Source organism: Schistocerca nitens, chromosome 1 (assembly GCF_023898315.1).
Source record: "Schistocerca nitens isolate TAMUIC-IGC-003100 chromosome 1, iqSchNite1.1, whole genome shotgun sequence".
NCBI lineage: Eukaryota > Metazoa > Arthropoda > Insecta > Orthoptera > Acrididae > Schistocerca > Schistocerca nitens.
In genome coordinates this window covers 391,802,479-391,821,910 of record NC_064614.1, presented here as the reverse complement: position 1 = coordinate 391,821,910, position 19,432 = coordinate 391,802,479, and positions in this window count along the sequence as shown.

The following is a 19,432-nucleotide window of genomic DNA, read 5'->3' as shown; positions in this document are numbered from 1 at the left end:
TTGTGGTTCTCTCTTTTGTCAGCTTTACATTTCTGTAGACGACAAGCGAATCGAATCCCTCTCCACACGTGCACTATATCTGAACTGAGGCAAAATAATGCTGCTTCACCACGCGAATTACGCGACTTGGAACTATAGCTTTGTCCGCGTGTGTAACAGGATCCGAGGATGAGAGTTATACGGAAGCATTTACAGACGATGGCAGAGGTAGATATGCCCCAACCATGGGAAATATTCTCCCCCTTAACAACACATAGTTGACGGATCGGTGAATCCTAATTTTCTCTATTTGCAACAAAGCGAAATGTCGCATTGGTTGAGACACAGGACTAGAGGTGCTGGATTCGCATCTCTATCCGCCCATTCAAATTCAGCTATGCTGTGGTTTCCACGACTCTCTTAGCAATGAGATCCGGATGGTATCTTTCAATGGGATGTGATCAGTAGTTTCCCGTTCGTTCCCCAGTCCAAGATTGTGCTGTTTCCAACGATCCAGTCGCAGATGAGACACTAAGTCCTACCCATCCTTCCATCTATGAGGAGGAGTTGCATTAAATTCGCCCTCTGGGAATACTGATTTAGGTTTTGCATCGTTCCCTCAACCTCCTTAGTCGAACACTGCGACAGTAGCTTCAAGAAAGGAGAGGCCAGTTTCTCTTCACACTCCTCCCTATTTGAACTAATCCTCCGTATGTTACGCCCTCCACGTCTATCACAATGTAATAGGTAACAAGGGGAACGTGCGAAATTACCCTCACTGATTTTATTCACATTTGCAAGCTGTATAGAGCACGACTAGGACTTAAACATACGTAAATAGCAAGACGCAGCTCTCAACCGTTTTCGAGAAAATCGAGTTTCAACATTTTACGCGTGCTTTCGTACATGGTCGCTGATAAGCAAGGATTTTGCAGCCAAGAGAGTAAGCGCTTATGTCTGTGGTTCGAACATCGTTTCTGGTACTCCTTTTTATCTCATTCCCACATAATTCAAGCAGCATTTTTTTTTTTTTTTTTGCAGTAGACACATCGAAAAACGCCATAGCCATGCAAAGATTCGGAATTCATTGCAAGTGCTGTATGTTGCAATCATTATTGTTTCCCATGTTTCCGTGATCATCCTGATTCGTACATATGTTACACATTATACTTGCAGCATATGTAGATAAAATGATTACACTGATTTGACTGAAGATTTCTATGCATCCATTTTTTTCCAATCTCATTACGAAAATTTTTTCATCTTTTTCCAGGATAAAGATTTTGAAAATAATGAATGAAACTTCCAATAATGACAGCTCGCATAATCATAATAATTAATTTGGAAGAAAAAGAAAAGAAAGAAATGCAGGCAGGGATCTTCGATCCATGGTCCTCGGGCTCTGGAAACTAACCGCTGAACACACTCTTTTTCTTCAAAGGAATCCTCCTCGCGCCTAAAGGGAGAGGTGGAGGCAAAGAGGGCAGGGGTCGCAACCCGAGGCCTGGTCAGCATGTCCTGTTCCCTCGCCCTGTGATCCACGGAAAGCATAGGGAAGGTGGAGCAGATGTACACAGAACATACATGATTTATTTACTTCTTTTTCCATTTTTATATTATTATTAATACCACTGAGAATAGCAGGAAAGCGACGTCGTGAGGAGGAGGAAGCGACAACCCGCCAGACTCTGTGTATTGACGCAAAGTTTTGCGGTGAAGTACATTCTAATGAACAGAGGATAACCGGTTCTAAGAGTGGAAAAGGCATGGATCAACTCCTCATTGCAGTAACACTCCAAATATGCGATACGTAAGGAAGATGCTACAAAGGAAATTGGAGAAAAATTTTCTGTTTTTGGGCTGCGGACAGCTGTACAATGGCGTTCATTAAGGAAGTGCCAAAAACCAAGAACATTTTTCTGGTGGTGGGCAGGCAAGTATCAAATTGCGAGTCCAGAAATCCACTTCACGGAGGTCGTCATTGTATTTGGGTAGCATTTCGAGCCCGGAAAGAGGAGAAGGTGAGGAGGTATCTGACGAGAAGTCGTACGGGTAATTAGAGACATCGTCTGACGCACCTCTTGCCGATCGACCCACCAGTCGGTGTTCGTCCGTGTCCAGTACATCACAGGCGACACACAACGGGGTGTCTGCAAGGTGAATCCAATGAATGCGTGACCGGCATACTTTTCTTCCCACCGACCGTAAGGTACCATGCAGACTTGTAATCAGTGGCGAGATAAGGAGCGCACACCGATCGCCAGAGGGCACCCCAGTCGACGTGAGGATGCTTCCCCTCGACCACATTCGACCACAGTTACACTTCGCGGACGTAGCTCAGTTCGAGGAAGCTGGATGGGGACTGAGAGAGAGCGTGATGCAAGGGCCTCTAGCAACAAGCTTGTAAGGCACGTAGGACAACGGCGCGACAACGCCATTAGAGAGGTGACGAAAATAAATTTGTGCCGCACCGGGACTCGAACCCATATACTCTCAGTTGTGGACTTCTCCAATACATCTACATACATACTCCGCAATCCACCATACGGTGCGTGGCGGAGGGTACCTCATACCACAATTAGCATCTTCTCTCCTTGTTCCACTCCCAAACAGAACGAGGGAAAAACGACTGCCTATATGCCTCTGTACGAACCCTTATCTCTCTTATCTTATCTTTGTGGTCTTTCCGCGAAATGTAAGTTGTACTGCAATCAGCCTCAAATGCTGGTTTTCTAAGTTTCCTCGGTAGCGATTCACGAAAAGAACGCCGCCTTTCCTCTAGAGACTCCCACCCGAGTTCCTGAAGCATTTCCGTAACACTCGCGTGATGATCAAACCTACCAGTAACAAATCTAGCAGTCCGCCTCTGAATTGCTTCTATGTCCTCCCTCAATCCGACCTGATAGGGATCCCAAACGCTCGAGCAGTACTCAAGAATAGGTCGCACCAGCGTTCTATAAGCGGTCTCCTTTATAGATGAACCACATCTTCCCAAAATTCTACCAATGAACCGAAGACGATTATCCGCCTTCCCCACAACTGCCATTACATGCTTGTTCCACTTCATATCGCTCTGCAATGTTATGCCCAAATATTTAATCGACGTGACTGTATCAAGCGCTAAACTACTAATGGAGTATTCAAACATTACAGGATTATTTTTCCTATTCATCTGCATTAATTTACATTTATCTATATTTAGAGTTAGCTGCCATTCTTTACACCAATCACAAATCGTGTCCAAGTCATCTTGTATCCTCCTACAGTCACTCAATGACGACACCTTCCGTACACCACAACATCATCAGCAAACAGCCGCACATTGCTATCCACCCTATCCAAAAGATCATTTATGTAGATAGAAAACAACAGCGGACCTACCACAGTTCCCTGGGGCACTCCAGATGATACCCTCACCTCCGATGAACACTCACCATCGAGGACAACTTACTGGGTTCTATTACTTAAGAAGTCTTCGAGCCACTCACATACTTGGGAATCAATCCCATATGGTCGTATCTTAGTTAGGAGTCTGCAGTGGGGCACCGAGTCAAACGGTTTCCGGAAGTCAAGGAATATGGCATCCGTCTGATACCCTTCATCCATGGTTTGCAAGATATCATGTGAAAAAAGGGCGAGTTGCGTTTTGCAGGAGCGATGCTTTCTAAAGCCGTGCTGATGCATGGACAACTTCTCTGTCTCAAGGAAATTCATTATATTCGAACTGAGAATATGTTCTAGAATCCTGCAACAAACCGATGTTAAGGATATTGGTCTGTAATTTTGAGGATCCGTCCTTCTACCCTTCTAACATACAGGCGTCACCCGCGCTTTTTTCCAGTCGCTCGGGACTTTACATTGGGCAAGAGATTCGCGATAAATGCAAGCTAAGTAAGGAGCCAATGCTGTAGAGTACTCTCTGTCAAACCGAATTGGAATCCCATCAGGGCCTGGCGATTTATTTATTTTCAACCCATTCAGCAGCTTCACAACCCCAGGGATGTACTAGAGACCATACAAAATGTATAAATACGCGTAAATTTTTCTAACTCGATTTCCTCGAAAACGGTTGAGAGTTACGTCCTCCTGTTCACTTAGGTTCAAGTCGTTGTCGTTACGTGTCAGTAAGAATCAAGTTAGTGAGAGAACAATGGGTAAGATCCCCTTGTGAGCCCACTAACGTTTCTCCCTTCCTTTCTTTTGTGTAGTCTTAGCTCGCAAGCGTCACTCAGAGAGCTCAGTTGGTGCTGCCGCAGTAGCGCGCAGCCCCAGAGCAGGCTGTGCCAGCGGCGGAGCGCCTGCCTGCCGGTGGGCCCGCAGCCCGCGGCTCTGCTGCGGTGGTCCGCCGCCAAGTGTGTCGAATCGAAGCGCGGACAAGTTTTCTGGGTGAAGGGCGGCCGCTCCCTGGCGCCCTGCCAGAGCCCGACCCCCAGAAATCTGCGTCTCTTCCGCAACCTCCACGTAGACCCTATATTCCTGGACCATCTGCCCTGTTGTAACATTGGTAAACACAGATGACTGTGTCTCCGCTAGTCGAATTAACAAACACTTGATGGCGGCTATCACAGCAGGTAATGCGAGTATTACTTTGAAGAGTGCAGTTTCGATGCACCTCCCTTGGTGTAACTGGTTCAAATGGCTCTGAGCACTATGGGACTCAACTGCTGAGGTCATTAGTCCCCTAGAACTTAGAACTAGTTAAACCTAACTAACCTAAGGACATCACACACATCCATGCCCGAGGCAGGATTCGAACCCGCGACCGTAGCGGTCTCGCGGTTCCAGACTGCAGCGCCAGAACCGCGCGGCCACTTCGGCCGGCTCTTGGTGTAACTGTTGGGCACGCAGAGACATATTCTCGAAGATTTTAAACGTGCTGCTCTTTGTTTAACTAATCGTTGTATTCACTACGGAATTATCACAAAGGCGTTCCGTGATATTAACTCAAATATTTTCCATTCAACACTCTGTGGTAAATCGTACCAGACACGGTATCCCAAGGGACTATAACAGATGCTGCTTTACAGACTAGGGTATGAGATTAAATTTACTCTCTTCGTTCATCTGCAAAAGAAAAATGAAACGAAACGGACATAACATGATCAAGTAAACAGTTCTTTTCGCTGACATTTTCATTTATTGCCGTACGTTAACAAAATTATAAAAACACATTTTAATTTAAAAATTAATTTAAAAATTGCCATAAGTACGTAAATGTGCTTGAAATAATTCATAGTCATTTTAAAACAAAGAAATTTGTAATAACTCATCAGTCATTAGTTATGCACTTGATCCGCAGAATTTGAATGTTATATAGAACTTACGTTATATAATTGTATTATTAACACACGTCATCTTGAAGTCCCAAACTGGCTCGTTTCATTCTGTTGCCCAGTAGAATGATACATGCAGTTCTTGTATTTCAGTTCTTTTGCATAAGACCGCTTTAACATCGACAAATTATCATAGAACAGACAATTACATCACACGAGTAGTAATTCAATTTTTCGACATGTAATAATAATAATAACAATAAGTAATAATATTAGTAATAATGATGAAGTATGGTTTATAACGTTAATTTAAAATTACAAGTAATTATGAAAAAAATTACTAAGATGATATCCATAACCTGGAATTCAACTGGAGTGAGTTAGGTTCAAAAATGGTTCAAATGGCTCTGAGCACTATGGGACTTAACATCTGTGGTCATCAGTCCCCTAGAACTTAGAACTACTTAAACCTAACTAACCTAAGGACATCACACACATCCATGCCCGAGGCAGGATTCGAACCTGCGACCGTAGCAGTCGCGCGGTTCCGGACTGAGCGCCTAGAACCGCTAGACCACCGCGGCCGGCGGAGTGAGTTAGGAAAACAGCTGAAAATCCAGCTTGGACCAGGAAATAATAGGGATTCATAGTAGCAAAAATGAAATTTCTTTTTTTTTTTACTTCAAAATGACTACTGAATGTAATTAATGAATTGGCGCGGGGAATATAAGACCACGGGACACGTCTTCTATTTGGAATTTTAAATCCTAAGTCTTAAAATTGCTTGTTTTTCTCCACTTACTGCTTTCACTAAGAAGATAAGTCTTCAGAGCGTGTGCTGGACTCCGAGCTTTCTTTACTACGTCGCATAATTAGCCATTTTAATGAGCAATAAAACATTAAACTTCATAACTGTTGCCATATGAGCACCGTGGTGTTTGTGTTTACTCGTGGATATCGATTTCACTTTCCAACACTTGAGATGCGTGCCTGCTACCACAGTCCTTCACAATACTTGAACTGTCACAATTGTTAAACCAATTGTCTTCAGTTTTTTAATATTCACCCCCTCCTTTGGGGATGCAAAACTACTTATGTAGGTTTTAGGAGCTGCTTCTTTCTGTAAGATTATGCTCATTTATTGTTCCGTCTGAGCTGCACACTTTTAATTCGATTACGTGTTTCGATCACCATGGATAATCTTCAGATCTAAGTAGTTGTGTCAGCAATCCGTCTTCTCTACTTAGAACCACATATCAGTTTACTTTTTTCTCTCAAAGGGTAACGGGCTGAGCTGGCTGTTCCGACGTCTATATCTTATTTATGGTGCTAGTGTTTCAATTCCTTCGTCATTGAAATACTCCCTGCTCATTTGGTCAATATGAATATATCTTCCAAAGAATACATCTGTGGTCTGCTGTATGAAAACCGTTTACCCGATTTATGTTTGTTATACTTTATAATTACAGTTCAGTCCTTATTTTTGTATTTATTTTCATATTTCTTCCTCTGTACTCTCTTGCTTTCATGAGTAGTCTTATTTGCTGCCTGAATTTTTTTTACTTACTCTTTCTTTAAAGCTTGCACCGCATTTATAGACGGTATAGTAATTTCTGTTGAGCATACCGTTAATGCAACTGAATCGTCTTCTTTTCTTCCGAGTGTCCATTTCTTCTTAGAACAATAAAACGTGTCATAAGACCTCAGATGAACCCTTCCTCCTGTTCGTTTACTTTCAGTTACTGTTTTACACCTAATATGATCCAAATGTCGTATCTAAACCCTTTGATAACAGCACCATTATCGGAGTCACTCTCCGGAGTACGTTTACTGAAGCAAACGTTTAGTGGAAGTCCCAGAGCAAATGTGTGGAACTGGCCACGTATGTCTGAAAATGGGATCCTCTCCTCTTGATATAAAACTTGTAAGGCGGCTACAGATAACATGTTTTGAAGATTAGTTTTGAAATATTTACTTTCTGTAGATGCCGCGGTGACTCCGAAGACGTACTCTCTCCCACTGGGATCATTGTGTCCCAGTCGTTCCCTGTCCCATTACCCTGATCTCCAACATATCGCTTTGCAAATTTCGTATGTGCTCCTTGTCACGGCTTCTGTCAGTCTTTATAATCTGAACGTATACCATAGTCGCTTCATAATACGTAACAGGCTGCTCCAAGTATTCCAAGTATCCTACGTAAGTCGTCGAGCATGTGGAGCATCTTACGACCAATACTTTCTCATGCGAGTATGAATAGCTTTTCATTAGTTTTATTCACCTGCTGATACGGCTCACGGTGTGTTGCATGTCTGTCTAATTGATAAAATATGGTTAGATTCCCAATCAGATGTCTTAACTGTAACTATCTGTTTTAGGTGACTAAGTGTCTGTGTGTGAAGTGTAATGAAGTGTTTTAGTAGTCGGTCAGTAATATTGTTAGATGCTGTTTTACTTTTTATTTTTTTTTGTCTGATGTAAGCACTGCATACATCAGTAAAAACAAAATAAAATTTTGAAATGTGTCATTGCCAAATTTTTTGTGAAGGAATAATTGATAATCAGCTTTGAAAGCATTATTGTCAACACAAAAGAACCTGTAAGAAGCTTCCATACGGCATATATTTTATGTAATGAGGGCAAATAGAAGAGACGGAGATCGTTAGGTTCTTCAGCTTACAACTTGGTAAATCCATTTGGATATTTGTGGTATGAATTCAAAAGCGCTCTGCAGAAACTTGGTCAAGAACTGGCTATTCTGAACAGAGTTTCAGAGTACACAAATTCATGAAAGAAATTAGTTGTGATTAACATAGCATTATTCCTGACAAGAAGCTCGGTTCGCAGGATCGTAACTACGTAGGAATATATTAGAGAAATTCCTAAAAAGTAGACATCGTGATGTGTTGGGTATTCTGCCGGATATCATCGGAGTTCTTGCACGATATCCGAGAAAGTGACTCGTTATCTTCACCAGGTGCTACCAGGGCTGCTCGTCGGGTCACTTATCACTGGTCACTCCTGGGTAACCTCTCGGTCTTGGAGCCTGTAGCACACTGGGTGGATTAAAAATAAAGATATATTTTTGCTATCGAGCTACCTGTTAGTACTTCTGATGTGGTGAACCCGTCAGGACGTTATTGTACGCTGCCTAGGCTCTCCGTCTTCTTCTTCTTCTTCCTCCAGCTGTAGTTGACCAATCAGATCGCTGCAGAGTGGACAACGTGGTCGGAGTCTTGGGGAGTTTGATATGGCGTTGATTTCATCTGTGAGTGGGAGACAGTGAGGAGTCGGCGCCGACCGCTGTGGCCTAGCGGTTCTAGGCGCTTCAGTCCCGAACCGCACTGCTGCTATGATCGCAGGTTCGAATCCTGCCTCGGGCATGGATGTTTGTGATGTCCTTAGGTTAGTTAGGTTTAACTAGTTCTACGTCTAGGGGACTGATGACCTCAGGTGTTAAGTCCCATAGTTATTAGAGCCATTTGAACCATTTGAGGAGTCGGCGTTAAGGCTTTCGGTGGCACGTCTACCGCCTGGGCGTGAACGGTGTCGGGAGCGGCTTGCTGCATGGTCGCTGGCGCCTCTGGGGAAGGGGTGGCTGACGCATGCGTTTCTTTTCCTTCAGGGACCACCTCCACGGCTTCCTGCACCTTTACAGAAGCAATGAGAGCGTCCGTCTGCTTAGCGGCATCTATCATCTATATCCTCAGTTCTGTCGGTGGACCGGCTGGAGGGGGGGGGGGGATGGCGGGAAGGGGCGTCCCTCGTTTGGCTGCCCTGATCTCCTCCTGCTGCTGCTGCTGGCGGTAAACGTCGTCGAGTTCCGCCTGCAAAGTTACGCTCTCTGCCACCATGGTGACATAGACGGCGGCTACTGCGTCTTCGGTGGCAGTAACGCAGCGTGGCGTGCGTGTCAAATGAGTCTGCGGCCATGCCTTCACGGTGACGTCTCCAGCTTCCTCCTCTCGAGTGGGGGGAGCGGCCGGGACGGCCTATTCTTCCTCGATGTCACCTCAACTGTTGACGTTGTGGACAGGTCTAATTTTTCGTCTTTTCTTCTTTTCGCGGCTCCAGCTAATGATGTAGTTGAAGCCGCGAAAATTTTCCGCGTGCACGCCGCCGCGGTTGACACGTGTCTTCGTACAGGCGCGTGTGTCGTGCGCTTGTGTGCACTTCATACACTGCAGGTCTTCCTTGCCATACCTGGCGAAGAGGCCAAGCTTTTGGCACCGGTAGGACTGTTCTTTCTTCGTCTTTTTGTAGCGGTCTGCAGTGTCAGCCAACTCGAGCAGCTTGTCTGCAGTGTGCTCCACGATGGTGGGAAGCTGGCAAGCAATCGAGAGCTTGGCTTCCCCTAGACTACGACTTCCTTCCCGCGTCGAGACATCCTCGGATGTGTAGGGGAACTAGACGAGTGGCAGAGACGATGCGATACGCAGCGAGTCGAGCAGCAGAATGCTTGGTGGAGTTTTTTTTTATCACATATCATATTCTATTGCCTCCCCTTAAAGGTGAGGGTAGGCTTAACTGGAGCTTGTGGATATGCTCTTTTTCAGCCAAGGCGTAAGTTTTTGTTATTCTGTTTTGCACCTTTATATTTTTATTTTGGTTGCATCTGATGCTAGAGTAATGAGAGAGGCGGAGGGGAGGGGGGATTTTTGCTAATGTTTCCCAATCGTAACTGAAGGAGGAGTTGCAAGGAGCAATTCTGACGTTCGTGTTACGGTCGAGGGGAAACCTTCGAAAACCCTGGCTAGAACTATTGGTATTTTACCAGCTATTTTGGTGGCGGTTGTGGCCGTCTGCTCGTCTCCGTTACGTGTTCTTCTTTGGTCGTGAACGCCAACTGTCTGGTCCCCAGAGGAATTCTTCCTGTCTGCTGTACTGGCTCTGGGTGGCAGAGAACTGCTGCTTTTTCTTCTTCAAATTTCTTTTCCCCCCATGTGCAGCCTCTCGGCGATTTTAGCATGCCGGTGTAGTCAAGCTTTTCTTCCACCTTACGCCTTGGTTACCATAGCTGATCGAAATGGTCTGCACGCTTTTACTGATCGTCTCTGGACTTTGCGTTTTCGGCCCGCTGCGATCAGCTTCCACTTAAAAAGTTCTCAGGCGTTCCCTCTTCGATCCGGTGCACCAGTCCGAGCGCTGGTGTTTCGTCTTCAGTCCCACGCGCTTATCTTCGCGCTGGCTCTCCAGTTTCAGTCCGGTGAGGTTCTAGGTGTTCTCTTTGCAATCTTCTCCCGATATAAGATCCCTGAGACATTCCGTCTTCGGCACAATGCGCCTGGTACTCTGTCTGGGGATCGTTGCCCACGTTCACACCCTCAGTCCTGCCTCTTGCGTCCCTGCAGTCCCTGTTGCGTTTTCAACCGCTCCTGTGCAGGATTCCAGTCTTTACTGTGCTGGTACCCAGTATCACGATTCATGAGTTTTTCCATCACCTTTAACTCTGAGGTCTATAACGGAATCCCCATTTCATCATAGTTCATGGAACGATTGAGTTCCAGACAGTGCTCAACAATGGCTGATTTCGTTGCCTGTGTTAGCGGGGTAGGTCTCTGATGTTCTTTGCATCTGATGTCCACTGCCCATTGGTCAATGTACGACATGCCACATTGGCAGGATATATCAAAAATTCTTTATTTTCATTGTCCGAGATCATCTTACAAGTTTCCCATTAGCGCTTGATGTTGTGCTTCTTGAGAATTCTGCTGATTTCGACAGAAATACATCCCACATAAGCAGGTATGCCACAGTCTGTGCTACATCTTACTCTCTTCTATGTCGTGTGGTGGAATGGCTGATCAAAGGGCCCTCTGGATCTGTTTGGTCGTGTATTCATTTTGCAGAGTATTGAACTTAGATTATTTCTACTGCCAAACTCTCTGGGTTCTCACAAGGTGTGTGTCCTGTCGACCAATGTCTATGGAGAGAGTCTATATAGATAAAGGTGACGGTAAATCTCATAAATCATGACACTGGGTATCAACTCAGTAGAGTCTGGGGTCCTGCACTGGAGTTGCTGAAAACGCAACAGGGAAGTAGCAGAACACAAAAATAAAAACTGAGTGTGTAGACTTGGGAAACGAAGTGAAGGCAGAGCACCAATCGCACTGGACCGAAGATGGAATGTCGCAGGACGCTTATAGATGGAATGGGCAACAAATGGAACACCTAGAACCGCACCGGACCGAAAACGGACTGACAGGGTGCAGATGGGTGCCATGGAACTGAAGACAGCGTTCATCCTAGTACACCGGACCGAATAAGGAACGCCAAAAATATTTCTAGTGGGAGAGGGCTGCAGAGACAACACCTTAAATCGCAGCAGACTAAAAACGGAATGAAAACCGATAGGTAGGCGCTCTAGACGTCGTTATCGTCGTGTCTTCTCAAGTTTATAACCTCGGTGTTCTCTAGCTTGCAGCCAGTTTGACTGCATTTCCTATTTCATTCTAGGATTGCTGGTTCTCGTACTTCTCTTGTGGCAGGTTTTCGTGATGCACTTCACTTCATGCTTGTTCTTCATGCTCATGTTACGGGATACACTCGTGCAGCAGGTTCCACCATATTGTTGTTGGTCACCAGGGAACCTCGTTACCCAGGGTGCTGACGAGACGGTTTTCCCACTCATGAGCTGACGTGGAAAATTTCCTCTCAGTCTGTTCGAACAAATAATTTGGAGACTGCAGGCAGCAGGCTGATAGGTAGGAACGTCCACGCCAGCCTGTGGTCTTTGTCTGCCTTAGGAATAGCTACCACTTCCACAAGTTGCAATGCAGAGGGATTGTTGCAAGTCCTAACGATGGAGTTGGAGACCTTCTTCAACTTATTTATCGCTTGTGGCGGCAGCTGCCTCATTATGTCATTGTTAATGTTGTCATACCACTCCTCTGCTTTTCTGGGCTGGAGGTGTGCTACTTGGTATAGCACTTCTTCTTCTGTGATGACTTCTATGACGTCTGCTTCGTCCCTGTTGTCCGTGAACATCAGTAGCCGGTCCTTCACCAGGAGGACGCCGATGACTTCCTCCACTTTCATAAAGTTTAGCCGAGAACGGGTCAGGTAAAATGCTGGTTTAGGTGTCTGGTTCAGCTATGACGTCACGACCTATTTGCAACGGCGGCATTCGCTGGCGTCGCAGCAAAACTGCTTTGCCGTCCTCCATGAGGTACCGTCATCGATTGTGAGGGTGGCAATCTTGCCAGCCCAGTCTCGATTCAGGGTTTGTGACTGCAACTTTGATGTTGCGGTGCACTTGATTTAGCAAGTTCTTGGTTGCTCGTTGTCTCGTGAGTTGCCATTCCCGAAACACTTGGTTTTTCTCCTGTATGGCTTACATGATGTACGGGGGGGGAGGGGGGAGACGGCGGGGGGGGGGGGGCGGGAAGCTGGCTGGAGTAGCCCTTTGCTTCCATATTCCGTGCGATGTGGCCGCATCGTCCAACCTGTAGCGCGTGAATATGACGAGGACTGCATCTGTGCCTTCGTGCTCTGGGTCGAGAATGGCGGTGACTGTCTCGGCCAGGTGAGTTTGGAAGTGTTTCCAGTCAGTGTAGTGGCAGTTCTTAAGACCCTCCAGTGGTGCGAACCTGTCTGCGTGCGTGTCGAAGATCACTGGCAGATGATATGAAGACACGGCTGTGCGAATGATCCTGACAGCACCGTTTGTGGTACACATGATGACTACGGCGTCCAAGATATCAGAGTGGCCATGACAGGGGGTAGTGCTTAATGCCGTATGGGCCCAACACTATCTCATTGTGATTGTTGACCACTTGGAGTACCCATCTGCCACTGGTGGTGGTTACTCGTGAGTCCCACTAAGGATGCTTGCTGTCGAAGCAGCCGCCAATAAAGAGGTTGCCACGTATCAACAGCAGAGCGCGAGCACACTGATGTCGTTGACGTCGCAGTCATCAAGGAGACCGCACACGACGACCCCAAGCGTCGTCCTGTCTTCAGATCATCTGCGACCTGGACACAGATAGGGTCTTACCATCGGAGGATCGTAAGAAATATCACCACACAGACTGCGAGATGTTTCAGCTGATGGTACAATGCAATGAGGGGCACTTCGTCCGGCGAGGTACTGATGATGATGCCTGCTGTTTCCATTGTAGACAGATCAGGAAGTTGTACTGGGTGCCGGCACAACGATGTTTTCATGTACAGCGCCGTCATGCCTCCCGCCGTTTCTCTGTCTTTGCGGTAGCACCGGACGTTCGGTGCCTGCGCATTGACTCGAGGTTTGATCTAATGTTTCTGGGACGAGGCAGACATCTACAGGCTCGTCGTGCAGGAACTTCCTAAACTCGTCCTTTTTGTGTTATTATACTGTTCGCGTTCCACACGCAAATGGTGAGGCCCAAGATTGGCCTATTGGCTGGGCGTTTCGGATGCAATTTTGGTGCTTGTCTGGATGGCCGCTTGCACTGCGGCTACGATTATCTGCAGAATCTCTTTGAACTCGTTTGTCGTCGCCATGAGCTCCGCAGCTCGGTTGTCACATCTGTTTTCTCCTGGCGTCGTGTAATCTGCTGTGCTCGATTGTCAGTTTGGGGTACTGCAGCATCGTGTGGTGGTCGCTGCCTCCGACATCCGTGCTCCTGGCTCACCCTGGCTGTCGGCCGCTCTGTCTGTGGTCCGCTCCCTACCAGAGCGGCCTGAGCTGGCGAGGTGAGCGCATCGCAGCCGTTGCGCGCTTCGCTTACTCGGCCGTTGAGAGCTCGTGAAGAGGTTTTCTGTGCTGTGGGCGCCGCGGAGAGCAAATTGTCGTGCGTTGTTTTCACAACGCGTGCAAATTGTCGTGTTCCGCGCCTCGCAGCATGGGAAAGAAGGGTGCGCAGAGGAAACCTGCCGCTACGAAGGGTCCTTCGGTTGTGCAACTCACTGAGTCTGCCGACCGTGCAAGGAACTCCTTTGTACGTCAAGTGCAAAGGCGGGTGGACAGCGCTGTTCGACACCATGACGAATTGCGCTCGTAACGAGGTGGTCTACGATTCTGTCGATACAGACTCGCTGATCTGCGTTCGAGCCGCAAACGTTGCCGACCACAGGGCGATCAAGGTCGCAGTGGCCGACCACATCGTCGACGCGCCGCCGGCGCGTGAGAAGGCACCTTCCGTAGGAAGGATGAAGACTACTATGGCACTCCTCAGGGGGTTACCTTGGTGCTATGATGAGGCAGCGGTCCGGGAAGGGCTGCTGCGAGTCGGGTTTGGTAATGCAGCCGCAAGGTTGCACAACCGGACCAACAGGAAGAGGGCGCCGCTCTATACCGTGACCGTGCAAACGGTCGACGGCGGGAGCGACATCTTCGACTTGCGGAAGTTGCTGGGCTTCCCGGTTACGACAGAGGCTCTCCCGACCGCCACGGACCCTCAGCCCCAGTGCTTCAGGTGCCAGGGCGAGGGCCATGTTGCGAAGTATTGCCGCAACGCGGCGCGGTGCGTCAAGTGCTCAGGCGAGCACGACAGCCGCGCCTGCGACCGCGGCAGCAACGCTCTGCCGACTTGTGTCCGGTGTGGGGGCCCGCACGTCGCCAGTTGCCGCGGTTGTGCAGCTTTCTCAAGCCGCAACCGTGCCGGGGGCGGCGAAGCGGCCGCGGCCGCACCGACGCAGCAGCAGAAGAGAAGACGACGTCGGAAACGGCGGAGGGCGCAGAACAGCCCGGTGCAGCTGAGGGACGGCGCAGTAGCAGATCCACCTGCCAGGGGCAGGGACGGCCGCTCGGAAACGGGCAGTCAGGACGCAGATCGCACTCCCGTGAAGAGATGTGACCTCGAACTCGGCACCGCCGTGAAGGAGGCCACAGCAGCCTTCCAAGCCGTCATGGCGGCGGAGAGGGCTGCCTTCGCAGCCGCCGTGGCTGCAGAGAAGAAAGAGGCCTTGAGGCAACTGCGAGCAGTCTTCGCCCAAGGCCTCAGCGCAGTCAAACCTGCGAACACTCCTGCGACCTCGCAGAAGGACGTTCGCGCGCCTATCCCAGCGGCTTCCCCAGCAGCACCGCAGGTGAAAGGTGCAGAGAAGAAAACCGCCGCCCCAGCGAAACCGGTGGCGACGCCGACCGCTGCGGGAGCGACCACCATCGCGACAGCGAGAGCGAACGGCATACATTTCTCCGACGCTGAAGCGGCGCAGCTCACTGAACAAGCGGAGCTGCTCGAAGCTACGCTGCAGAAGGGCTGCGCCGTGCAGTAGAGGAGGACGCCGAACGGTAGCCGATCGCCGCCGTTCTGCACCAGCCTGATGAAGCTGCACCAAGTCACTGACGACAGGGCGCAGCAGAGGGCCTAACAGCAGCGCATGCGTTGCCGCGCCGAACTCTTTTGTTACAGGGAGGAAGCCACTGCGGCCGGCCCAGGAGACTACAAGCGAGACCAGCCGCAGCACCGGACTGCCCCAGCTAACGACCACGCAGCACATAGGTAACGTTGCACGATACCTCACGCTAACCCTCCCTCACCGTGCATGCTCTGTCGCAGCTAGCAAGCCGCTACTGCCCTTACTACCCGTCCTACTGTCGCAGAGGTTTTTTTCCCTTGGCGCTGGCCTTGGCACTTTTTTTCTTCTGCCCTTACAACCGCTACCCTTCAATCGTTTTCGACCACTTCTATCTCCTGATGGACCATGTTAATGAGTAATCTTATCCAGACGCATGGATAACATCACAGCCCGCATCCTGTGAGGCCTGATTCAAAAACTAACATGTTTACGGAGGTGACAGTAGAATTTTTGGTTTGGTCACCACGTTGATGTGGGCGTGGAGGGGCCCCATCCTAAAAAAAAAGGTCCGCTCCCTATAGCGTCTACCGTGACAGGCGCGTGCTCCGTCCATAGTCCTCGCTCGTGGACGTCTGTGAGGGCGGATGGGCGTTGCTGGGCTGGCCTGCCAGGCGTTGGTATCATTGTTGTTGCTGCGGCGTAGCTCCTTTTCTGCTGTTCTGGTTTGCACGGGGCCAGTCGTGCTCTCTGGTTTGCAGCTACATGCTCGAAGACGATGCAGCCTCAGTAATTTGCACGTGCTTATCCTGACAGTTGCCGCACTGTTGCGGGACCGCCTTTGGAACTAAGGTACTCGCCAGCACACTTCACAGAGAGTGGAGGAATCTGGCAGTACGTGATGTTGTCAAAGCCACTGCAGTTGCATCCCTTTCCTTCTGAAAGCTTTTCTTTTGTAACTCCGACACTAAACACTCCACCTGGAAAATCTTCCTGTTTACCACGTTGTCATCCAGGACGGCCAGGAATGGTGGTGTGTCGAAGTTGTTACCGGGCGACTTCATGCGTGATGAAACGCGAATTTTGTGGCCCATTCCTAGCAGCAGTTCTTTTAGGTGCACAGGGTCAGAGCTGAAGTGGTGCATGAAGAAGACGATGTTCAGCGTCTTCACCAGCCCCCAGGATTAGGGGAAGCAGTGAAAGCCCTCCTTTCGCACGAGATATGTGACGCCTTTGTAGTCCGGTCCTTTGTGCGACAGCTTTGTACACTTCACGTTTTGTCATGCAAATTGTCAAGGTGCCCTTCACGACCGACTTTATCTTCGAACCGTTTGAAAGGGCCCGCCCGCTGGATGACGACAGGCGGTGCCGGTGGCGTGTTCTGCTGTTGATTCTCCGTAGTCTCCCAGTCTTTATACGTGAGGTTGGTGAGTTGGTTGGTGGAACTGAATTTACCTGCTATGGAGAGGTCTGTCATCCTGTCGGTGTGCTTGTGTTTTGGCTTCATAAAGCCATCTTCATCTGGCTTCTATGGGGGCCGGGTCCCGTTACTTTACGTGTTACGTTGCGTGCTTGGGAGTGCTGCTGGCGATGTCTGTGGCAGTGCACTTCATACTGGTGGTGGTCGCGTTCTCGTAAGCTGAGCTCTTCCGCGAGATTTGCTCCACCTCCCTCCTCTCACCTGCTGGCCTTGCTCCTCGTATGGGTCCCAGCAGTAGGACAAGGGGCTCTTCTGCCTCAGGTGTGGTGTCCGCAGGCGGCAGGCGGGGTGGTCTGCCATGGTGTACTGTTCCTGGCGGTCGTAGGCCGGCAGACAGTCGTAGTTGCGTGCCAAGCAGAAACTTCGACCACTGTGCTGCACGTGATGGTGGGGCGGGAACCCATCTATGCTTCTACGAGTGGTGCGCGTGCTACTGTGTGAGGCATAACCCGTCCGCTGAATGCGCGCGCTATTTCTGCTGCTTTGCACTTTTCTTCCTGGGTCGATCCGCCTTAGGTGGCAAGCAGAATCCCATACTACTAGCTTCCACAGCCAAGGCTGCGACCTCATAACGACGACCAGATCCAGTAGCATCGTGACAAATAGAAACACCTACAGCCGTCCTTATGATTTTATTTTGTTTTGTCACTACCAGTTTCAACGCTTCAATGCGTCATCTTCATGCTGTTTTTGATGCAGTACAGGTTGATATGATCCTCATGCATAACACATCAGTTGCCAGCATTACTTGGTACGCAGATAATGTGTCAGCACTCCAACTGGCAATTGATGGTTGGAGTGCTGACACATGATCTGCGTACCAAGTAATGCTGGCAACTGATGTGTTATGCATGGGGATCATATCAACCTGTACTGCATCAAAAACAGCCTGAGGATGATGCACTGAAGCGTTGAAACTGGTAACGACAAAATAAAATAAAATCATAAGGACGGCGGTAAGTGTTTTTATTTATCACGATAGTAAACTGCCGTCGTCCCAGAGACCTCCTGCTAAAAGGATGGACATACATAATATCCAGTAGTACTTTTTTGTCGATGTCCGAATCCGTGAGCCGGTTTACGTAGGTAGCGGGTAGGATGAAGCCCCCAACAGTGGAAGCTCTGCTGAGCGGCCACCCACCACGCTACTCGATTTCCCTGCCGAAACCACATCCGCACAATGACTTCTGGACCTCCAGTCGGTAGCCGTCTCGGAGTCCGAGTTCTTCTGCCAGAATTATGAATTCACTAAAGAAATAAATTGTACCTGTACAACAAAAAGCTGAAAAGTCCACAGGCAGCCCGACCAAACCCATCAAGGATAGTTTGCTAACACGCTGAAAACTTCGCACTTGCACGCCCATACAGAAAAAAGAAACGTCAGCTTGCCAACAACTATTCATAAAGTATAGTTTGAGAGAAACCCAGATGCCTCGTTGATGGCCAGGCCTTACTACTACATATAGAATTTCCTTGATGGAACCAACTGATACATATATAATTATGATGGTCTTCATCTTTTGTAGTCCTGTCTTCCTCAGATACGTGTAATATTACTGTATATTGATTATTTTTACTTTTGGCCGTCTAACTACAACTGAATGAAACACCATTTTCGTACCACACACGTTTTGCCTTTCTTCTCTGCATTGCATCATCAGTGGCCTGGAATAAGTACGTATTTTTACTATTTAGTTTACATTTTCAGGCAATGTACCTATAGATTATAAACAGTTCTGGTGGTTGTTTTTTTCTATTACGCAGTAAAATTTTAAATTCTACTTAAAATTATACTAGAAAGTTGGCACTAACTTTCCATCTTGAGCAAGAACATCCGACAGTCGGCAACACAAACCAAACCATGGCATCGAAACAAGTGCTCAGTTCCTAGTGCTGTGAAATGTGGAAAACAAAAAACCCAAGAGGCAATCATAAGAAGAGTGAAACGTCCCCTTTGAACAATTATTCACGACTGTGCTTAAACTGACACACAATATTTTTTTAGCGCAACGCAATCTGACTTTCAACACACAATATTTTGTTAGCGCAACGCAATCTGACTTTCAAAATTCTCTACAAGAGAATGGCCCTGACTAACATTAAACTATACGTCTCACAAATCACTTACCTCACCAAAAATCTTCGCTGCTCAAGCTACTGCAATACAGCGAGCGCCACTACAGCCAGCTAAATAAAAGATTCAAACTATGGAAGGCACTAACTACTGATAGGGATAGTTAGCAAATGAAAGATATTAATAGAGAACAAACAATGTATTTACCTTGATATCATGACAAATTACAAAACTCCGCCATCTCTCTCCCCACATCCACCACTGCTGGCGGCTCACCTCCAACTGCGCAACGTTACGCGCTGTTCACAGCCAGCTGCCTAACACTACAATGGTTGAGTATTACAACAATGCAAAGCAGCCACAGACTGCACACGGCACAGCCGGTGTTTTTCATACTGAGGTGGC